Source organism: Taudactylus pleione, unplaced genomic scaffold (genome assembly GCF_031769625.1).
Source record: "Taudactylus pleione unplaced genomic scaffold, aTauple2 ptg001984l, whole genome shotgun sequence".
In the NCBI taxonomy this organism is placed as follows: domain Eukaryota; kingdom Metazoa; phylum Chordata; class Amphibia; order Anura; family Myobatrachidae; genus Taudactylus; species Taudactylus pleione.
The window spans coordinates 405,414-431,112 of NW_028286380.1; the positions used below are offsets into that span (position 1 = coordinate 405,414).

Consider the following 25,699-nt stretch of genomic DNA (forward strand, 5'->3'; position numbering starts at 1 on the left):
GCTGGTCACTGTCCCTCAGTATAGGGCTGTACAGTACACTGACAGTAACGGGGCTGGTCACATGACGTCCTCAGTATAGGGCTGTACAGTACACTGACAGGGGCTGGTGATTGGTGGGAATACAGTAATCACTCTGCTTTCCTGGGTAATGTAACCGTGACCAGAGGGTCAGCAGCTTACACTCTGCCAGGGCCACATTAACCATGGGGCGGATGGAGCAGCATTCCGGACTCTCTGCTCCATGTGTCAGGCAGCATTCCCGGACTCTATGCTCCATGTGTCAGGCAGCATTCCCGGACTCTATGCTCCATGTGTCAGGCAGCATTCCCGGACTCTCTGCTCCATGTGTCAGGCAGCATTCCCGGACTCTATGCTCCATGTGTCAGGCAGCATTCCCGGACTCTATGCTCCATGTGTCAGGCAGCATTCCCGGACTCTATGCTCCATGTGTCAGGCAGCATTCCCGGACTCTATGCTCCATGTGTCAGGCAGCATTCCCGGACTCTCTGCTCCATGTGTCAGGCAGCATTCCCGGGTATGTGGTGTTATACACAGTATAATAGAAGTATGTGGTTATATACACAGTACAGTAGGGTTATGTTGTGTTATACATGGGGCATGTGGTACACAGTAGTACAGTGGGAGTAGGTGGTGTTATACACAGTACAGGGGGTAGGTGGTGTTATACACAGTACAGTGGGGTAGGAGGTGTTATACACAGTACAATGGGTGTAGGTGGTCTACAAAGTAGTACAGTAGGGGTAGGTGGTATGCACAGTAGAACAGTGGGGGTAGGTGGTATACACAGTAGTACAGTGGGGGTAGGTGGTGTTATACACAGTAGTACAGTGGGGGTAGGTGGTATACACAGTACAGTGGGGTAGGTGGTATACACAGTACAATGGGGGGTAGGTGGTGGTATACACAGTACACTGAGGGTAGGAGGTATACACAGAACAGTGGGGGTAGGTGGTGTTATACACAGTAGTACAGTGGGGGTAGGTGGTGGTATACACAGTACAGTGGGGAAGGTGGTGTTATACACAGTAGTAAGGTGAAGGTAGGTGGCGTCATACACGGTAGTACAGTGGGGGTAGGTGGCGTTATACACGGTAGTATAGTAGGGTAGGTGTTATACACAGTACAGCGGGGTAGTTGGTGTTATACACAGAGGGGGTAGGTAGTATACACAGTACAGTGAGGTATATGACACATTAGTACAGTGGGGGTAGGTGGTATACACAGTAGTACAGTGGGGAAGGTGGTATTAAACACAGTACAGTGGGGTAGGTGGTGTTATACACAATACAGTAAGGTACATGACACATTAGTACAGTGGGGGTAGGTGGTATACACAGTACAGTGGGGAAGTTGGTATTACACACAGTACAGTGGGGTAGGTGGTATACACAGTAGTACAGTGAGGTTGGTGGTGTTATACACAGTACAGTGGGGGTAGGTGGTTTTATACACAGTAGTACAGTGGGGGTAGGTGGCGTTATACACAGTAGTACAGTGGGGTAGGTGGTGTTATACACGATAGTACAGTGGAGTAGGTGTTATACACAGTACAGAGGGGTAGTTGGTGTTATCCACAGAGAGGGGGTAGGTGGTATACACAGTACAGTGAGGTATATGACACATTAGTACAGTGGGGGTAGGTGGTATACACAGTAGTACAGTGGGGAAGGTGGTGTTATACACAGTACAGTGGGGTAGGTGGTGTTCTACACAGTAGTACAGAAGGGATAGGTGGTGTAATACACAGTACAGTGGGGGTCGGTGGTGTTATACACAGTATAGTGGATTAGGTGGTGTTATACACAGTACAGTGAGGTATATGACACATTTAGTACAGTGGGGGTAGGTGGTATACACAGTACAGTCGGTTTTATATGCAGCAGGTGAGGTAGATGGTGTTATACACAGTACAGTGGGGGTAGGTGTTATACACAGTACAGTGGGGGTAGGTGGTGTTATACACAGTAGTACAGTGGGGGTAGGTGGTGTTAAACACAGTAGTACAGTGGGGGTAGGTGGTGTATACACAGTACAGTGGGGTAGGTGTTATACACAGTACAGTGGGGTAGGTGGTGTTATACACAGTAGAGAGGGGATAGGTGGTGTTTGACACAGTACAGTGGGGTAGATGGTTTTATACACAGTAGGTGAGGTATATGACACAGTAGTACAGTGGGGTAGGTGGTGTTATACACAGTACAGTGGTGGTAGGTGGTATACACAGTACAGTGGGTGTATGTGGTGTTATACGCAGTACAGTGGGTGTATGTGGTGTTACACATATTACAGTGGTGTAGGTGGTAGACAGCACAGGGGGGGTAGGTGGTATACACAGTACAGTGGGGTAGGTGGTGTTATACACAGTAGTACAGTGGGGTAGGTGGTGTTATACACAATACAGTGAGGTATATGACACATTAGTACAGTGGGAGTAGGTGATGTTATACACAGTACAGTGGGGGTAGGTGGTATACACAGTAGGTGAGGTATATGACACTGTAGTACAGTGGGGTAGGTTGTGGTATACACAGTACAGTGGGGTAGGTGGTGTTATACACAGTACAGTGGGGGTAGGTTGGGATTAACACAGCACAGTGGGGGTAGGTGGTATACACAGTAGGTGAGGTATATGACACTGTAGTACAGTGGGGTAGGTTGTGGTATACACAGTACAGTGGGGTAGGTGGTGTTATACACAGTACAGTGGGGGTAGGTGGTGTAATACACAATACAGAGGGGGTAGGTGGTGTTATACACAGTACAGTGGGGTAGTTGGTTTTATACACAGTAGGTGAGGTGTATGACACAGTAGTACAGTGGGGGTAGGTGGTGTTATACACAGTACAGAGGGGGTAGGTGGTGTTATACAGAGTGGGTGAGGTATATGACACAGTAGTACAGTGGGGTAGGTGGTGTTATACACAGTACAATGGGGGTAGGTGGTGGTATACACAGTACAGTGGGGTAGGTGGTGTTATACACAGTACAGTGGAGGTAGGTGGTGTTATACACAGTACAGTGGGGTAGTTGGTTTTATACACAGTAGGTGAGGTATATGATACAGTAGTATGGTGGGGTAGGTGGTGTTATACACAGTACAGATGGGTAGGTGGTATACACAGTACAGAGGGGTAGGTGGTGTTATACACAGTACAGTGGGGGTAGGTGGTATACACAGTACAGTGGGGTAGGTGGTTTTATACGTAGTAGGTGAGGTAGGTGGTATACACAGTAGTACAGTGGGGGTAGGTGGTGTTATACACAATACAGAGGGGGTATGTGGTGTTAGACACAGTACAGTGGGGTAGTTGGTTTTATACACAGTAGGTGAGGTATATGACACAGTAGTACAGTGGGGTAGGTGGTGTTATACACAGTAGTACAATGGTGGTAGGTGGTGTTATACACAGTAGTACAGTGGGGGTAGGTGGTGTTATACACAGTACAATGGGGGTAGGTGGTGGTATACACAGTATAGTGGGGTAGGTGGTGTTATACACAGTACAGTGGATGTAGGTGGTGTTATACACAGTACAGTGGGGTAGTTGGTTTTATACACAGTAGGTGAGGTATATGATACAGTAGTACGGTGGGGTAGGTGGTGTTATACACAGTACAGAGGGGTAGGTGTTATACACAATACAGAGGAGTAGGTGGTGTTATACACAGTACAGAGGGGTAGGTGGTATACACAGTACAGTGGGGGTAGGTGGTATACACAGTACAGTGGGGGTAGGTGGTGTTATACACAGTAGTACAGTGGGGGTAGGTGGTGTTAGACACAGTACAGAGGGGTAGTTGGTTTTATACGTAGTAGGTGAGGTAGGTGGTGTTATACACAGTAGTACAGTGGGGTAGGTGGTGTTATACACAGTACAGTGGGGGTAGGTGGTGTTATACACAGTACAGTGGGGTAGTTGGTTTTATACACAGTAGGTGAGGTATATGACACAGTAGTACAGTGGGGTAGGTGGTGTTATACACAGTAGTACAATGGTGGTAGGTGGTGTTATACACAGTAGTACAGTGGGGGTAGGGTGGTGTTATACACAGTGCAGTGGGGGTAGGTGGTGTTATACACAGTACAGTGGGGGTAGGTGGTGTTATACACAGTGCAGTGGGGGTAGGTGGTGTTATACACAGTACAGTGGGGGTAGGTGGTGTTATACACAGTGCAGTGGGGGTAGGTGGTGTTATACACAGTACAGTGGGGGGGTAGCTGGTGTTATACACAGTACAGTGGGGGGTAGGTGGTGTTATACACAGTGCAGTGGGGGTAGGTGGTGTTATACACAGTGCAGTGGGGGTAGGTGGTGTTATACACAGTACATTTCCCGCCTACCTGCTCTCAGTCACGCACGAATACAGAGTACACAAAGTACATAATACAGAGACTAGCAGCACGGCACACCCGGCTCTCTCTAGGACTCTGACACCAAGCGGCAGCGCCACAGCTTGGACCCGCCCTGCCGGACAGCACGCAGTAGCATGTTGATTGGTTGGTAAATAGCTGGGCGGAGTTGACTGTAGCACGGGGGCGGAGCGAACCAAGCGGAGAGGGGAGGACTGGGCGAGCGGACACAGAGAAGGGGAAGTGAGTGTAGCGAGCGGCGGCCTGTGACGGGGCCTGGGACACTGGGAGCTGCGGGCGGCGCGGCCTCTGAGGGCACGGACAGCGGTGAGTACCGGCGGGGACCCCGGCTGCTGCTGTGCATAGCTGTATGGTGTCTGTGATACTCCCTCACTATACAGTAATGTGTGTATATAATGCTCTAATACTCCCTCACTATACAGTAATATGTGTATATAATGCTCTAATACTCCCTCACTATACAGTAATATGTGTATATAATGCTCTAATACTCCCTCACTATACAGTAATGTGTATATATAATGCTCTAATACTCCCTCACTATACAGTAATATGTGTATATAATGCTCTAATACTCCCTCACTATACAGTAATATGTGTATATAATGCTCTAATACTCCCTCACTATACAGTAATGTGTATATATAATGCTCTAATACTCCCTCACTATACAGTAATATGTGTATATAATGCTCTAATACTCCCTCACTATACAGTAATATGTGTATATAATGCTCTAATACTCCCTCACTATACAGTAATATGTGTATATAATGCTCTAATACTCCCTCACTATACAGTAATGTGTGTATAATACTCCCTCACTATACAGTAATATGTGTATATAATGCTCTAATACTCCCTCACTATACAGTAATGTGTGTATAATACTCCCTCACTATACAGTAATGTGTGTATAATACTCCCTCACTATACAATATGTGTATATAATGCTCTAATACTCCCTCACTATACAGTAATCTGTATATATAATGCTCTAATACTCCCTCACTATACAGTAATATGTGTATATAATGCTCTAATACTCCCTCACTATACAGTAATATGTGTATATAATGCTCTAATACTCCCTCACTATACAGTAATGTGTGTATATAATGCTCTAATACTCCCTCACTATACAGTAATATGTATATATAATGCTCTAATACTCCCTCACTATACAGTAATGTGTATATAATGCTCTAATACTCCCTCACTATACAGTAATATGTGTATATAATGCTCTAATACTCCCTCACTATACAGTAATGTGTATATAATGCTCTAATACTCCCTCACTATACAGTAATATGTGTATATAATGCTCTAATACTCCCTCACTATACAGTAATGTGTATATAATGCTCTAATACTCCCTCACTATACAGTAATGTGTATATAATGCTCTAATACTCCCTCACTATACAGTAATATGTGTATATAATGCTCTAATACTCCCTCACTATACAGTAATGTGTATATAATGCTCTAATACTCCCTCACTATACAGTAATGTGTATATAATGCTCTAATACTCCCTCACTATACAGTAATATGTGTATATAATGCTCTAATACTCCCTCACTATACAGTAATGTGTATATAATGCTCTAATACTCCCTCACTATACAGTAATGTGTATATAATGCTCTAATACTCCCTCACTATACAGTAATATGTGTATATAATGCTCTAATACTCCCTCACTATACAGTAATACGTGTATATAATGCTCTAATACTCCCTCACTATACAGTAATGTGTATATAATGCTCTAATACTCCCTCACTATACAGTAATATGTGTATATAATGCTCTAATACTCCCTCACTATACAGTAATGTGTATATAATGCTCTAATACTCCCTCACTATACAGTAATATGTGTATATAATGCTCTAATACTCCCTCACTATACAGTAATATGTGTATATAATGCTCTAATACTCCCTCACTATACAGTAATACGTGTATATAATGCTCTAATTCTCCCTCACTATACAGTAATACGTGTATATAATGCTCTAATACTCCCTCACTATACAGTAATACGTGTATATAATGCTCTAATTCTCCCTCACTATACAGTAATACGTGTATATAATGCTCTAATTCTCCCTCACTATACAGTAATATGTGTATATAATGCTCTAATACTCCCTCACTATACAGTAATGTGTATATAATGCTCTAATACTCCCTCACTATACAGTAATGTGTATATAATGCTCTAATACTCCCTCACTATACAATAATGTGTATATAATGCTCTAATACTCCCTCACTATACAGTAATGTGTATATATAATGCTCTAATACTCCCTCACTATACAATAATATGTGTATATAATGCTCTAATACTCCCTCACTATACAATAATATGTGTATATAATGCTCTAATACTCCCTCACTATACAGTAATACGTGTATATAATGCTCTAATACTCCCTCACTATACAGTAATGTGTATATATAATGCTCTAATACTCCCTCACTATACAGTAATATGTGTATATAATGCTCTAATACTCCCTCACTATACAATAATATGTGTATATAATGCTCTAATACTCCCTCACTATACAGTAATACGTGTATATAATGCTCTAATACTCCCTCACTATACAGTAATACGTGTATATAATGCTCTAATACTCCCTCACTATACAATAATGTGTATATAATGCTCTAATACTCCCTCACTATACAGTAATGTGTATATAATGCTCTAATACTCCCTCACTATACAGTAATGTGTATATAATGCTCTAATACTCCCTCACTATACAGTAATGTGTATATAATGCTCTAATACTCCCTCACTATACAGTAATGTGTATATAATGCTCTAATTCTCCCTCACTATACAGTAATGTGTATATAATGCTCTAATTCTCCCTCACTATACAGTAATGTGTATATAATGCTCTAATACTCCCTCACTATACAGTAATGTGTATATAATGCTCTAATACTCCCTCACTATACAGTAATGTGTATATAATGCTCTAATACTCCCTCACTATACAGTAATGTGTATATAATGCTCTAATACTCCCTCACTATACAGTAATGTGTGTATAATGCTCCCTCACTATACAGTAATGTGTGTATAATACTCCCTCACTATACAGTAATATGTGTATAATACTCCCTCACTATACAGTAATATGTGTATAATACTCCCTCACTATACAGTAATATGTGTTTATAATGCTCTAATACTCCCTCACTATACAGTAATATGTGTATATAATGCTCTAATACTCCCTCACTATACAGTAATGTGTGTATAATACTCCCTCACTATACAGTAATGTGTATATAATGCTCTAATACTCCCTCACTATACTGTAATGTGTATATAATGCTCTAATACTCCCTCACTATACAGTAATATGTGTATATAATGCTCTAATACTCCCTCACTATACAGTAATGTGTATATAATGCTCTAATACTCCCTCATTATACAGTAATGTGTGTATATAATGCTCTAATACTCCCTCACTATACAGTAATGTGTGTATATAATGCTCTAATACTCCCTCACTATACAGTAATGTGTGTATAATACTCCCTCACTATACAGTAATATGTGTATAATACTCCCTCACTATACTGTAATATGTGTATATAATGCTCTAATACTCCCTCACTATACAGTAATGTGTGTATAATACTCCCTCACTATACAGTAATGTGTGTATAATACTCCCTCACTATACAGTAATATGTGTATAATACTCCCTCACTATACAGTAATATGTGTATATAATGCTCTAATACTCCCTCACTATACAGTAATATGTGTATATAATGCTCTAATACTCCCTCACTATACAGTAATGTGTGTATATAATGCTCTAATTCTCCCTCACTATACAGTAATGTGTGTATATAATGCTCTAATACTCCCTCACTATACAGTAATGTGTGTATATAATGCTCTAATACTCCCTCACTATACAGTAATATGTGTATAATACTCCCTCACTATACAGTAATGTGTGTATATAATGCTCTAATACCCCCTCACTATACAGTAATGTGTATATAATGCTCTACCCCCCCCTCACTATACAGTAATATGTGTATATAATGCTCTAATACTCCCTCACTATACAGTAATATGTGTATATAATGCTCTAATACTCCCTCACTATACAGTAATAGGTGTATAATACTCCCTCACTATACAGTAATAGGTGTATAATACTCCCTCACTATACAGTAATATGTGTATAATACTCCCTCACTTTACAGTAATGTGTATATAATGCTCTAATACCCCCTCACTATACTGTAATTTGTGTATATAATGCTCTAATACTCCCTCACTATACAGTAATGTGTATATAATGCTCTAATTCTCCCTCACTATACAGTAATGTGTATATAATGCTCTAATACTCCCTCATTATACAGTAATGTGTGTATATAATGCTCTAATACTCCCTCACTATACAGTAATGTGTGTATAATACTCCCTCACTATACAGTAATATGTGTATAATACTCCCTCACTATACAGTAATATGTGTATATAATGCTCTAATACTCCCTCACTATACAGTAATGTGTGTATAATACTCCCTCACTATACAGTAATGTGTGTATAATACTCCCTCACTATACAGTAATATGTGTATAATACTCCCTCACTATACAGTAATATGTGTATATAATGCTCTAATACTCCCTCACTATACAGTAATGTGTGTATATAATGCTCTAATACTCCCTCACTATACAGTAATGTGTGTATATAATGCTCTAATACTCCCTCACTATACAGTAATATGTGTATAATACTCCCTCACTATACAGTAATAGGTGTATAATACTCCCTCACTATACAGTAATAGGTGTATAATACTCCCTCACTATACAGTAATAAGTGTATAATACTCCCTCACTATACAGTAATAGGTGTATAATACTCCCTCACTATACAGTAATGTGTGTGTATATAATACTCCCTCACTATACAGTAATGTGTGTGTGTATAATACTCCCTCACTATACAGTAATGTGTGTGTGTATAATACTCCCTCACTATACAGTAATGTGTGTGTGTATAATACTCCCTCACTATACAGTAATGTGTGTGTGTATAATACTCCCTCACTATACAGTAATGTGTGTGTGTATAATACTCCCTCACTATACAGTAATGTGTGTGTGTATAATACTCCCTCACTATACAGTAATGTGTGTGTATAATACTCCCTCACTATACAGTAATGTGTGTGTATAATACTCCCTCACTATACAGTAATGTGTGTGTATAATACTCCCTCACTATACAGTAATGTGTGTGTATAATACTCCCTCACTATACAGTAATGTGTGTGTATAATACTCCCTCCCTATACAGTAATGTGTGTGTATAATACTCCCTCCCTATACAGTAATGTGTGTGTATAATACTCTAATACCCCCTCACTATACAGTAATATGTGTATATAATGCTCTACCCCCCCTCACTATACAGTAATATGTGTATATAATGCTCTAATACTCCCTCACTATACAGTAATAGGTGTATAATACTCCCTCACTATACAGTAATAGGTGTATAATACTCCCTCACTATACAGTAATAGGTGTATAATACTCCCTCACTATACAGTAATAGGTGTATAATACTCCCTCACTATACAGTAATGTGTATATAATGCTCTAATACCCCCTCACTATACTGTAATTTGTGTATATAATGCTCTAATACTCCCTCACTATACAGTAATGTGTATATAATGCTCTAATTCTCCCTCACTATACAGTAATGTGTATATAATGCTCTAATACTCCCTCACTATACAGTAATGTGTATATAATGCTCTAATACCCCCTCACTATACAGTAATAGGTGTATAATACTCCGTCACTATACAGTAATAGGTGTATAATACTCCCTCACTATACAGTAATAGGTGTATAATACTCCCTCACTATACAGTAATAAGTGTATAATACTCCCTCACTATACAGTAATGTGTGTGTATAATACTCCCTCCCTATACAGTAATGTGTGTGTATAATACTCCCTCCCTATACAGTAATGTGTGTGTATAATACTCCCTCCCTATACAGTAATGTGTGTGTATAATACTCCCTCCCTATACAGTAATGTGTGTGTATAATACTCCCTCCCTATACAGTAATGTGTGTGTATAATACTCCCTCCCTATACAGTAATGTGTGTGTATAATACTCCCTCCCTATACAGTAATGTGTGTGTATAATACTCCCTCCCTATACAGTAATGTGTGTGTATAATACTCCCTCCCTATACAGTAATGTGTGTGTATAATACTCCCTCCCTATACAGTAATTTGTATAGTGCATAATACTCCCTCACTATACAGTAATGTGTGTATAATACTCCCTCCCTATACAGTAATGTGTGTGTATAATACTCCCTCCCTATACAGTAATGTGTGTGTATAATACTCCCTCCCTATACAGTAATGTGTGTGTATAATACTCCCTCACTATACAGTAATTTGTATAGTGCATAATACTCCCTCACTATACAGTAATTTGTATAGTGCATAATACTCCCTCACTATACAGTAATTTGTATAGTGCATAATACTCCCTCACTATACAGTAATTTGTATAGTGCATAATACTCCCTCACTATACAGTAATTTGTATAGTGCATAATACTCCCTCACTATACAGTAATTTGTATAGTGCTTAATACTCCCTCACTATACAGTAATTTGTATAGTGCTTAATACTCCCTCACTATACAGTAATTTGTATAGTGCTTAATACTCCCTCACTATACAGTAATTTGTATAGTGCTGTAATACTCCCTCACTATACAGTAATTTGTATAGTGCTTAATACTCCCTCACTATACAGTAATTTGTATAGTGCATAATACTCCCTCACTATACAGTAATTTGTATAGTGCATAATACTCCCTCTTGTTATATATTAGTCCCTAGTACTCCTATACTGTTGTGTGTGCATTATCTAGTATACAGTCATTTGATTATATATATATATATATATATATATATATATATATTCTCATAAAATGTTGGTCTGTAATACTCACTATGCTGTTATGTGTATAATGTTCTAATACACGGTTATTATACAGTTGTGTATAGTGCTGTAATAGTCATTATACAGTTGTGTATATAATGTTCTAAACTGGCCTATATTTTTGTGTATAATTCTCTAATAGTCATTATACAGTAATATGTATTATGCTCTAATAGTCCTCCTTCATTATATAATGCTCCAGTGCACCCTCACTGTACGGCGTTGTGTGTAGTGCACCCTCACTGTACGGCGTTGTGTGTAGTGCACCCTCACTGTACGGCGTTGTGTGTAGTGCACCCTCACTGTACTGTTAAACCCACCTGTTCATCAAAGCATACCCTTCCAGCACATAACCGCATTACCAGGCCGCTGTCCCTCCTGCCTCAGCCATCTCCACCTCGCCTACGTCCTGCCCTCAGGTCCCCATCTACACACTCATGTCATCTGTCTGTCTCCCCATAGATTGTAAGCTCCTAAGAGCAGGGTCCTCCTCCCTCCTGTCTTACTAGCACCTCTATGACAGCTGTACTGTGTATGGAGAATTGTGCTGCTAATTGTTACGTCTGCTCTGTGTATGTTCCGGTTACAGTAATGTTCTGTGTACCCTGTACTGTCCTACTGCTGACGTATGTACGGTGTTGTGGACCACTTGTGCGTTATAAATAACGTGATAATATGTACATAGACGAACGCGCTTAGTGGCCTTAAGATGCCTACACACTAGACGACTCGCGAACGATGCAATGGCGTCAACAATTTCCCTTTTAACCCCCCGTCAACTCCCGGACACACTATATAGTGTATGAAAGTGCAATCTGACCAACGACCTTAATCTCGCTGACGAGATTGCCAGATTTTACTGCGTGTATGGAAGATCTGAGGACGCGACCCGTGCTGCCGCTTATCGTTATCGTTTGTGGACACTGCACGATTTGTCGTTCCGATGCGTTGGAATCTGCCAAATCCTGAAAAAACCTGTCTAGTGCGGTGGTCACCAAACTTTTTTGAATCACGGCACCCTAGAGTATCAGTATTGTGTGTCCACATATTTACATTACATTGACCCTCAGTAATTTGATTTGGTGTTGAACCACCGTCCCGAGGCCCCCCTGCAAGTGTCCCGAGGCCCCCCTGCAAGTGTCCCGAGGCCCCCCTGCAAGTGTCCCGAGGCCCCCCTGCAAGTGTCCCGAGGCCCCCCTGCAAGTGTCCCGAGGCCCCCCTGCAAGTGTCCCGAGGCCCCCCTGCAAGTGTCCCGAGGCCCCCTAAGGTTCCACGGCCCACAGTTTGGGAACCACTGGTCTAATGTGTTTATTCCAACCTGGACCCTAATCTGTATGGAGTTTATGAGGGCAATTCAACTTGGCATGACCACAATGCTTGGCTATGTGCATTTCCACCATATATGGTACACATACAGCTATCCTCACATTGTGCCAAGTACCCAGTTTAGGGACTTTGCTGCTCCAAAGTACTTACTCTAAGTAGCTAATACACTGTAAGCAAAGTAAGACGCAACATTGAGGAAACCGCACACAATCCAGGTTACACGGGCACCATACTGGTCTGATAGGAGTGACCCGCGCCGTGGATCCTTCTGCTCAATCTGCCGCTTTATACCATTATTCCTTTGCTACAAATGACGGTACCTGATCCTTATATAAAATAAGACGCAAAATTGTGAGGAGCCTCCGTGTCGGTGAGAGCGGCTGTGCCCGGTGTGAGGAGCCTCAGTGTCGGTGAGAGCGGCTGTGCCCAGTGTGAGGAGCCTCAGTGTCGGTGAGAGCGGCTGTGCCCAGTGTGAGGAGCCTCAGTGTCGGTGAGAGCGGCTGTGCCCAGTGTGAGGAGCCTCAGTGTCGGTGAGAGCGGCTGTGCCCAGTGTGAGGAGCCTCAGTGTCGGTGAGAGCGGCTGTGCCCAGTGTGAGGAGCCTCAGTGTCGGTGAGAGCGGCTGTGCCCAGTGTGAGGAGCCTCAGTGTCGGTGAGAGCGGCTGTGCCCAGTGTGAGGAGCCTCAGTGTCGGTGAGAGCGGCTGTGCCCAGTGTGAGGAGCCTCAGTGTCGGTGAGAGCGGCTGTGCCCAGTGTGAGGAGCCTCAGTGTCGGTGAGAGCGGCTGTGCCCAGTGTGAGGAGCCTCAGTGTCGATGAGAGCGGCTGTGCCCAGTGTGAGGAGCCGCAGTGTCGGTGAGAGCGGCTGTGCCCAGTGTGAGGAGCCTCAGTGTCGGTGAGAGCGGCTGTGCCCAGTGTGAGGAGCCTCAGTGTCGGTGAGAGCGGCTGTGCCCAGTGTGAGGAGCCGCAGTGTCGGTGAGCGCGGCTGTGCCCAGTGTGAGGAGCCGCAGTGTCGGTGAGCGCGGCTGTGCCCAGTGTGAGGAGCCGCAGTGTCGGTGAGAGCGGCTGTGCCCAGTGTGAGGAGCCGCAGTGTCGGTGAGAGCGGCTGTGCCCAGTGTGAGGAGCCGCAGTGTCGGTGAGAGCGGCTGTGCCCAGTGTGAGGAGCCTCAGTGTCGGTGAGAGCAGCTGTGCCCAGTGTGAGGAGCCTCAGTGTCTGTGAGAGCGGCTGTGCCCAGTGTGAGGAGCCTCAGTGTCGGTGAGAGCGGCTGTGCCCAGTGTGAGGAGCCTCAGTGTCGGTGAGAGCGGCTGTGCCCAGTGTGAGGAGCCTCAGTGTCGGTGAGAGCGGCTGTGCCCAGTGTGAGGAGCCTCAGTGTCGGTGAGAGCGGCTGTGCCCAGTGTGAGGAGCCTCAGTGTCGGTGAGAGCGGCTGTGCCCAGTGTGAGGAGCCTCAGTGTCGGTGAGAGCGGCTGTGCCCAGTGTGAGGAGCCTCAGTGTCGGTGAGAGCGGCTGTGCCCAGTGTGAGGAGCCTCAGTGTCGGTGAGAGCGGCTGTGCCCAGTGTGAGGAGCCTCAGTGTCGGTGAGAGCGGCTGTGCCCAGTGTGGGTGTCATAGTTTGGGAATTGCAGCTGGTACTGGGGGAAGCTGTTTGCCTGGTACAGAACTGCTGCCTCTGCTTCCTCAGAGCTATTAATGCCTTTATATAGAGTGCAAGCTCTCCGGGTCAGATGTACTGTATCGCTGCTGTGCGAGATGGCCTGTAACTTATCCACATAAAGCAACAGCTAAAATGAACCTTTGTGTCCCCTCGTTACGAGTGTGCGCTCACTGTATGGCCTTGTCACCTGCGTGTAAACGCTTGTCGCAGTGAATGAAGTTGCGCTGGGTGGTGATGTGCCCGATGCTTGGTAGTAAGCGTTCAGTGGAATTGGTGAGGGAAACTCGTCCAGCTGGAAGGTGAGAGTCTTCCTATGGTTAATGTGTAACCACCCTCTGTATGTAATGATTGAGCGGGTGTAGTAATCCGTAATGTATTCTGCAAGGTGTCCATACGGGAATGTATGAGGTACCGGATGGAATACGTCGCCCTCGCGTGTCTGTAGAATAAACGTTTATGTTGGAGAAGTCAGGACATGTGTGACTGGGGATCAGTGATCCCTACTGCAGATACTGGGAGGAATTTTATCTGATGCCGATATGAGAGGTCACCTGGAATTCTTATATCCTGGAATGTTATGTCTGAGGACATTCCTTTCATTCCTGCCTGCGCCTCCCCCTCCCTCCCCCTGTATATAGAGCTTCCTAATGCGCCACCACCCCCCCACCCCTGTATATAAAGAGCCTCCTACTGCCCCCCCATCCTGTGTATATAGGGCCTCCTACTGCCCCCCCATCCTGTGTACATAGAGCCTCCTACTGCCCCCCCATCCTGTGTGTGTGTGTGTGTGTGTGTGTGTGTGTATATATATATATATAGGGAGAGGCCGCTCCCATGTAACGTGCACGCTGTCCCCAGTCTGTGTATAGGGAGAGGCCACTCCCATGTGGTAACGTGCACGCCGTCCCCGGTCTGTGTATAAGGAATACTGTGCGCGCCGTTCCCGGTCTGTGTATAAGGAATACTGTGCGCGCTGTTCCCAGTCTGTATAGGCCTCTCCTGTGCAGTAACGTGCGCGCCGTTCCCAGTCTGTATAGGCCTCTCCTGTGCGGTAACGTGCGCGCCGTTCCCAGTCTGTATAGGCCTCTCCTGTGCAGTAACGTGCGCGCCGTTCCCGGTCTGTGTATAGGGAGAGGCCGCTCCTATGTGGTAACGTGCACGCCGTTCCCGCTCTGTGCATAAGGAATACTGTGCGTGCCGGCCCCGGTCTGTGCATAAGGAATACTGTGCGCGCTGTTCCCGGTCTATGTATAAGGAATACTGTGCACGCCGTTCCCAGTCTGTATAGGCCTCTCCTGTGTGGTAACGTGCGCGCCGTTCCCGGTCTGTGTATAGGGAGAGGCCGCTCCTATGTGGTAACGTGCATGCCGTTCCCGGTCTGTGTATAAGGAATACTGTGCACGCCGTTCCCGCTCTGTGCATAAGAAATACTGTGCGCGCCGTCCCCGGTCTGTGTATAAGAAATACTGTGCGCGCCGTTCCCGGTCTGTGTATAGGCCTCTCCTGTGTGGTAACGTGCACGCCGTCCCCGGTCTGTGTATAGGGAGAGGCCTCTCCTGTGTGGTAACGTGCGCGCCGTCCCCGTCTGTGTATAGGGAGAGGCCGCTCCTATGTGGTAACGTGCATGCCGTTCCCGGTCTGTGTATAAGGAATACTGTGCGCGCCGTTCCCGGTCTGTGTATAGGCCTCTCCTGTGTGGTAACGTGCACGCCGTCCCCGGTCTGTGTATAGGGAGAGGCCTCTCCTGTGTGGTAACGTGCGCGCCGTCCCCGGTCTGTGTATAGGGAGAGGCCGCTCCTATGTGGTAACGTGCATGCCGTTCCCGGTCTGTGTATAAGGAATACTGTGCGCGCCGTTCCCGGTCTGTGTATAAGGAATACTGTGCGCGCCGTTCCCGGTCTGTGTATAAGGAGTACTGTGTGCCCCGGTCTGTGTATAAGGAATACTGTGCGCGCCGTTCCCGGTCTGTGTATAAGGAGTACTGTGTGCCCCGGTCTGTGTATAAGGAATACTGTGCGCGCCGTCCCTGCTCTATGCATAAGGAATACTGTGCGCGCCGTTCCCGGTCTGTGTATAAGGAATACTGTGTGCCCCGGTCTGTGTATAAGGAGTACTGTGCGCGCTGTCCCCGGTCTGTGTATAAGGAATACTGTGCGCCCCGGTCTGTGTATAAGGAATACTGTGCTTGCCGTCCCCGGTCTGTGTATAAGGAATACTGTGCGCGCCGTTCCCGGTCTGTGTATAAGGAATACTGTGCGCCCCGGTCTGTGTATAAGGAGTACTGTGCGCGCCGTCCCTGGTCTGTGTATAAGAAATACTGTGCGCGCTGTCCCCGGTCTGTGTATAAGGAATACTGTGCGCGCCGTTCCCGGTCTGTGTATAAGGAATACTGTGCGCGCCGTCCCCGGTCTGTGTATAAGGAATACTGTGCGCGCTGTCCCCGGTCTGTGTATAAGGAATACTGTGCGCGCTGTCCCCGGTCTGTGTATAAGGAATACTGTGCGCGCCGTCCCCGGTCTGTGTATAAGGAATACTGTGCGCGCCGTCCCCGGTCTGTGTATAAGGAATACTGTGCGCGCTGTCCCCGGTCTGTGTATACGGAATACTGTGCGCGCTGTCCCCGGTCTGTGTATAAGGAATACTGTGCGCGCTGTCCCCGGTCTGTGTATAAGGAATACTGTGCGCGCTGTCCCCGGTCTGTGTATAAGGAATACTGTGCGCGCTGTCCCCGGTCTGTGTATAAGGGATACTGTGCGCGCTCGCTACCACAGGACTTTGAGGGAAAAGGGATACACAAAGTTGTCTGGTGATCTGGAAGCAAATGCTCTGTAATGTGCATCCAATCATGAGCCCAGCCTCCTCACCAGGCGGAAATCTTACTTGATATGTAAATTGATCTGTTCTATCTCGTACGCTCCATTCACAACCTGTTTTGAGGAGAATTAAACGTCAACACTGGCTGATTACATTCAGCAAATATGAAGGTCCCCTCTGTGCATAAATCCCTATATTACCGGATTGTGCTGTATATACTGGTGGCTTACGTCTGTCTGATTCCATATGAGCCTTCCATGGTTACCTCTGACTAGGCATAGATGCAATCTGTGGCCATTGTACCTACATACGTGTACAAGCCTGTGACCACATGTGACAGACACGGGAGGCTGAGTACAGTGCGTTTGGCCATAGATAAACTAGTCTTCATTTTAGCACCCTGCACCTGTCACAACCAGTGCAATTCCTCTGCCCTGCCTGTAGTGTCACTCTCTGCTCTGGTGCTTCTAGCAAACTCATCTAATGCACCAAACCACTGAGATACAGACCAAAGTGGGCTAGAAGCACCAAAGCAGAGAGCGACACCCCAGACAGGAAAGAGGAACTGCACAGGTTGTGGCAGGTGCAGGGCGCTAGAATGAACACTAGTTAAACTGCTGATTGTGGTGACTGTGCTGTGTACTAAGCTCCTCTGACTGTATGATCCGTGTGATGATTGTGGTGACTGTATGATCCGTGTGATGACTGTGGTGACTGTATGATCCGTGTGATGATTGTGGTGACTGTATGATCCGTGTGATGATTGTGGTGACTGTATGATCCGTGTGATGATTGTGGTGACTGTATGATGATCCGTGTGATGACTGTGGTGACTGTATGATGATCCGTGTGATGACTGTGGTGACTGTATGATGATCCGTGTGATGACTGTGGTGACTGTATGATGATCCGTGTGATGACTGTGGTGACTGTATGATGATCCGTGTGATGATTGTGGTGACTGTATGATGATCCGTGTGGTGACTGTATGATCCGTGTGATGACTGTGGTGACTGTATGATCCGTGTGATGATTGTGGTGACTGTATGATCCGTGTGATGATTGTGGTGACTGTATGATCCGTGTGATGATTGTGGTGACTGTATGATGATCCGTGTGATGATTGTGGTGACTGTATGATCCGTGTGATGATTGTGGTGACTGTGCTGTGTACTAAGCTCCTCTGACTGTATGATCCGTGTGATGATTGTGGTGACTGTATGATGATCCGTGTGATGATTGTGGTGACTGTATGATCCGTGTGATGATTGTGGTGACTGTGCTGTGTACTAAGCTCCTCTGACTGTATGATCCGTGTGATGATTGTGGTGACTGTATGATGATCCGTGTGATGACTGTGGTGACTGTATGATGATCCGTGTGATGACACTGGTGACTGTATGATGATCCGTGTGATGACACTGGTGACTGTATGATGATCCGTGTGATGACACTGGTGACTGTATGATGATCCGTGTGATGACACTGGTGACTGTATGATGATCCGTGTGATGACTGTGGTGACTGTATGATGATCCGTGTGATGACTGTGGTGACTGTATGATGATCCGTGTGATGACTGTGGTGACTGTATGATGATCCGTGTGATGACTGTGGTGACTGTATGATGATCCGTGTGATGACTGTGGTGACTGTATGATGATCCGTGTGATGACTGTGGTGACTGTATGATGATCCGTGTGATGACTGTGGTGACTGTATGATGATCCGTGTGATGACTGTGGTGACTGTATGATGATCCGTGTGATGACTGTGGTGACTGTATGATGATCCGTGTGGTGACTGTATGATCCGTGTGATGATTGTGGTGACTGTGCTGTGTACTAAGCTCCTCTGACTGTATGATCCGTGTGATGATTGTGGTGACTGTATGATCCGTGTGATGATTGTGGTGACTGTGCTGTGTACTAAGCTCCTCTGACTGTATGATCCGTGTGATGATTGTGGTGACTGTATGATGATCCGTGTGATGATTGTGGTGACTGTATGATGATCCGTGTGATGACTGTGGTGACTGTATGATCCGTGTGATGACTGTGGTGACTGTATGATCCGTGTGATGACTGTGGTGACTGTATGATCCGTGTGATGACTGTGGTGACTGTATGATCCGTGTGATGATTGTGGTGACTGTATGATCCGTGTGATGATTGTGGTGACTGTATTATCCGTGTGATGATTGTGGTGACTGTATGATCCGTGTGATGATTGTGGTGACTGTATGATGATCCGTGTGATGATTGTGGTGACTGTGCTGTGTACTAAGCTCCTCTGACTGTATGATCCGTGTGATGACTGTGGTGACTGTATGATGATCCGTGTGATGACTGTGGTGACTGTATGATGATCCGTGTGATGATTGTGGTGACTGTATGATGATCCGTGTGATGATTGTGGTGACTGTATGATGATTGTGGTGACTGTATGATGATCCGTGTGATGATTGTGGTGACTGTATGATGATCCGTGTGATGATTGTGGTGACTGTATGATGATCCGTGTGATGATTGTGGTGACTGTATGATGATCCGTGTGTTGATTGTGTGTTGTTGGGATTGTCATTGTTAGTATAGGTTGAGTTTCCCATATCGAAATATTCCGAAATCCGGAATATTTTCTGAGTGACTGAGATAGTGAAACCTTTGATTTTTGATGGTTTAATGTACACAAACTTTAAGGCACAAAATTATAAAAAATAAAGTATAAAATGACCTGTAGGCTGTGTGTATAATGTGTATATGGAACATACATGCATTCTGTGTTTACATTTGGGCCCTATTCTTAAAACATTTTAATATGATATACAAATATTCCAAAATACGGAATATTCCGATATCCAACATTCCCCTGGTCCCAAGTATTTTGGATATGGGAGACTCAGCCTGTATATATTACATACGTTTTCTTACTTCAGTTCCAATTGTATGTTCAGCTTTGAACACCGTTAGCCCATTTGCCAGTATGTTGAAGTACAGATATAGGGGCTCATTTATCATGCGCAACGAGTGCTCCAGCCAATCCGCTTCCAACTGTCATTCATCAAACAGATGACAGGAGCTGATTGGCTGGAGCTCCATCATACGCAGTGGGTTGTATCACGTGTTGCATATGATAAAACTGGTTGATAAATGAGGCCCATAATCTCCTGGGATGGAAATATCCTTACAGAATAAGTACGAGGGAGAATGACTGTACAGAGAGAGAACGTTGTGTGACTGCTCGGACCGCCTGTGCGCTGGAGCCCGCTGTCCTCACATCTCAGTGGCTTGGTAGCTGCCATGTTAGTTGTGCGGTTTGTCTTCCCTTTGCTCTCGGGTCTATGGGCCGCTCCTTTATACGCAGGACAACGGCGCCCTCATCTGCCTACTCTATTCACTGCAGTTATGAGGAGGCTACAACCAGGTATGATTTACCTCTGTGCAGACCCCAATGTCGCTGTCGCCAGTGGTTTACGCCCAACCCCGTCACATTACACCTCTTCTTTGTCCCAGAAGACTTTGGGGTAGAGAATTCAAATCCACGTGGATACTATACCCAATTGCGCACATATTAACCTTCGCAAAACTGCAACGTCCGGATACTGTACGCAGGATTTTATAATGGTCTGTACGTGAAAGTGATTATGCGTTTTGTGTTGGATACGCATAAAATGTGTAAGAATAATAAGATATCCCAGCATGACATAACATTGTATCAGGAGCGGAGACGTTGTCCATAGCAACCGATCAGCTGCTAGCTATGACTTTATGTTACCTTATTCTGGTAATTACACATGATCATCGGAGAATAACTCCCCTCTGTCCTGTAAGATTACCCATGAGTCTGTCTGTATATAAAGGTCTTATATGTACTTTGTAAAAGCAAGTTCTAACCGTCCATGTTATGTAACGGCCCTTATTCGCCAATAACTCTCAAGGTCACGCTGCTTACAATGACATTCTGATCTTGTGGGAGGGGAAGAAGCCGCTAATTTTAATCTTATTTATTGCTGCTTTGTTATTATCACTTAAACCTCCTCTTATTACAGCAGACCGCTGATTAGCGTAGTGCTCCGCGCAGCCGATGAGTCTGACGCGCTGGTCTTATGACGGATTAGGAAACCCTGGTTGTACCATCCTATTGAAATCTGCGTATGCTGATATTGTCGGCACCGTTTAGTTGTGTTACCAGTTATTGGCAGCTGAAGCGCCTCCATGAGGGTAAATAATAACAGAGACTCAGGGAACGGGTCACCGCGCTGATGGCGTATCCCAGCCGTGTCCACGCCATAGACTTGGGCTACCTGTAAGGAGCGGTTGTGTAATTACCGTGCTCCCTATTTATGTGCTCACTGAGTAATGACCCAGAATATAATGATGTGTATATCCGCTTTGGTGCTTGTGGTATCATTGGGAGGGGGATTCCTGTGCTTCTGTGTCCCATTATGTTCTTCCATCGCACTTGGTACCAGTGACTATAAACTACAGGTTACTGAGCGATGGACGCGTGGTCAGCAGACGCCACCGCGCTACGGAGTCTGCTGCTGCCATATGGAGAGACGACGGCGTCTGAATGACTGTAAACGCTTGTTACAGTCTCTGTCCTAGTGACACAATTTATTTATTTATTTACTACTAGTTAATTATATAGCACATATTCCGCAGCGCTGTACAGAGAATTTCTTACCATTCATATCACTCCCTGCCCCAATGCTTACACTCTATATTCCCCATCACATGGTCACACACATACACACTAGGGGTCACATCACTCCCTGCCCCAGTGCTTACACTCTATATTCCCCATCACATGGTCACACACATACACACTAGGGGTCACATCACTCCCTGCCCCAGTGCTTACACTCTATATTCCCCATCACATGGTCACACACATACACACTAGGGGTCACATCACTCCCTGCCCCAATGCTTACACTCTATATTCCCCATCACATGGTCACACACACTAGGGGTCACATCACTCCCTGCCCCAGTGCTTACACTCTATATTCCCCATCACATGGTCACACACATACACACTAGGGGTCACATCACTCCCTGCCCCAGTGCTTACACTCTATATTCCCCATCACATGGTCACACACATACACACTAGGGGTCACATCACTCCCTGCCCCAGTGCTTACACTCTATATTCCCCATCACATGGTCACACACACTAGGGGTCACATCACTCCCTGCCCCAGTGCTTACACTCTATATTCCCCATCACATGGTCACACACATACACACTAGGGGTCACATCACTCCCTGCCCCAATGCTTACACTCTATATTCCCCATCACATGGTCACACACACTAGGGGTCACATCACTCCCTGCCCCAGTGCTTACACTCTATATTCCCCATCACATGGTCACACACATACACACTAGGGGTCACATCACTCCCTGCCCCAGTGCTTACACTCTATATTCCCCATCACATGGTCACACACATACACACTAGGGGTCACATCACTCCCTGCCCCAGTGCTTACACTCTATATTCCCCATCACATGGTCACACACATACACACTAGGGGTCACATCACTCCCTGCCCCAGTGCTTACACTCTATATTCCCCATCACATGGTCACACACATACACACTAGGGGTCACATCACTCCCTGCCCCAGTGCTTACACTCTATATTCCCCATCACATGGTCACACACATACACACTAGGGGTCACATCACTCCCTGCCCCAGTGCTTACACTCTCTATTCCCCATCACATGGTCACACACATACACACTAGGGGTCACATCACTCCCTGCCCCAGTGCTTACACTCTATATTCCCCATCACATGGTCACACACATACACACTAGGGGTCACATCACTCCCTGCCCCAATGCTTACACTCTATATTCCCCATCACATGGTCACACACACTAGGGGTCACATCACTCCCTGCCCCAGTGCTTACACTCTATATTCCCCATCACATGGTCACACACATACACACTAGGGGTCACATCACTCCCTGCCCCAGTGCTTACACTCTATATTCCCCATCACATGGTCACACACATACACACTAGGGGTCACATCACTCCCTGCCCCAGTGCTTACACTCTATATTCCCCATCATATGGTCACACACATACACACTAGGGGTCACATCACTCCCTGCCCCAGTGCTTACACTCTCTATTCCCCATCACATGGTCACACACATACACACTAGGGGTCACATCACTCCCTGCCCCAGTGCTTACACTCTATATTCCCCATCACATGGTCACACACATACACACTAGGGGTCACATCACTCCCTGCCCCAGTGCTTACACTCTATATTCCCCATCATATGGTCACACACATACACACTAGGGGTCACATCACTCCCTGCCCCAGTGCTTGCACTCTATATTCCCCATCACATGGTCACACACATACACACTAGGGATCACATCACTCCCTGCCCCAGTGCTTACACTCTATATTCCCCATCACATGGTCACACACATACACACTACGGGTCACATCACTCCCTGCCCCAGTGCTTACACTCTATATTCCCCATCACATGGTCACACACATACACACTAGGGGTCACATCACTCCCTGCCCCAGTGCTTACACTCTATATTCCCCATCACATGGTCACACACATACACACTAGGGGTCACATCACTCCCTGCCCCAGTGCTTACACTCTATATTCCCCATCATATGGTCACACACATACACACTAGGGGTCACATCACTCCCTGCCCCAGTGCTTGCACTCTATATTCCCCATCACATGGTCACACACATACACACTAGGGATCACATCACTCCCTGCCCCAGTGCTTACACTCTATATTCCCCATCACATGGTCACACACATACAGACTAGGGGTCACATCACTCCCTGCCCCAGTGCTTACACTCTATATTCCCCATCACATGGTCACACACATACACACTAGGGATCACATCACTCCCTGCCCCAGTGCTTACACTCTATATTCCCCATCACATGGTCACACACATACACACTAGGGGTCACATCACTCCCTGCCCCAGTGCTTACACTCTATATTCCCCATCACATGGTCACACACATACACACTAGGGGTCACATTACTCCCTGCCCCAGTGCTTACACTCTATATTCCCCATCACATGGTCACACACATACACACTAGGGGTCACATCACTCCCTGCCCCAGTGCTTACACTCTATATTCCCCATCACATGGTCACACACATACACACTAGGGGTCACATCACTCCCTGCCCCAGTGCATCTTACACTCTATATTCCCCATCACATGGTCACACACATACACACTAGAGGTCACATCACTCCCTGCCCCAGTGCATCTTACACTCTATATTCCCCATCACATGGTCACACACATACACACTAGGGGTCACATCACTCCCTGCCCCAGTGCTTACACTCTATATTCCCCATCACATGGTCACACACATACACACTAGGGGTCACATCACTCCCTGCCCCAGTGCTTACACTCTATATTCCCCATCACATGGTCACACACATACACACTAGGGGTCACATCACTCCCTGCCCCAGTGCTTACACTCTATATTCCCCATCACATGGTCACACACATACACACTAGGGGTCACATCACTCCCTGCCCCAGTGCTTACACTCTATATTCCCCATCACATGGTCACACACATACACACTAGGGGTCACATCACTCCCTGCCCCAGTGCTTACACTCTATATTCCCCATCACATGGTCACACACATACACACTAGGGGTCACATCACTCCCTGCCCCAGTGCTTACACTCTATATTCCCCATCACATGGTCACACACATACACACTAGGGGTCACATCACTCCCTGCCCCAGTGCTTACACTCTATATTCCCCATCACATGGTCACACACATACTCACTGGGGGTCACATCACTCCCTGCCCCAGTGCTTACACTCTATATTCCCCATCACATGGTCACACACATACTCACTGGGGGTCACATCACTCCCTGCCCCAGTGCTTACACTCTATATTCCCCATCACATGGTCACACACATACACACTAGGGGTCACATCACTCCCTGCCCCAGTGCATCTTACACTCTATATTCCCCATCACATGGTCACACACATACTCACTGGGGGTCACATCACTCCCTGCCCCAGTGCATCTTACACTCTATATTCCCCATCACATGGTCACACACATACACACTAGAGGTCACATCACTCCCTGCCCCAGTGCTTACACTCTATATTCCCCATCACATGGTCACACACATACACACTAGGGGTCACATCACTCCCTGCCCCAGTGCTTACACTCTATATTCCCCATCACATGGTCACACACATACTCACTGGGGGTCACATCACTCCCTGCCCCAGTGCATCTTACACTCTATATTCCCCATCACATGGTCACACACATACACACTAGAGGTCACATCACTCCCTGCCCCAGTGCTTACACTCTATATTCCCCATC

General features: G+C 45.7%; 1 protein-coding gene across 2 annotated transcripts in view; it reads left to right on the forward strand.

Moving 5' to 3' along the window:
• DAG1 (dystroglycan 1) overlaps positions 1-25,699 on the forward strand; it is a 176,688-nt gene that overhangs the window by 123,318 nt on the left and 27,671 nt on the right. The window contains exon 1 of one of the 2 annotated variants that reach the window (XM_088465369.1): positions 4,542-4,699. The exons of the other annotated variant lie outside the window; for it this stretch is intronic. The gene's annotated coding sequence lies outside the window, so the exon portion shown is untranslated. Of the gene's footprint in view, positions 1-4,541; positions 4,700-25,699 lie in introns of those variants that run through there. 2 annotated transcript variants of the gene reach the window in all.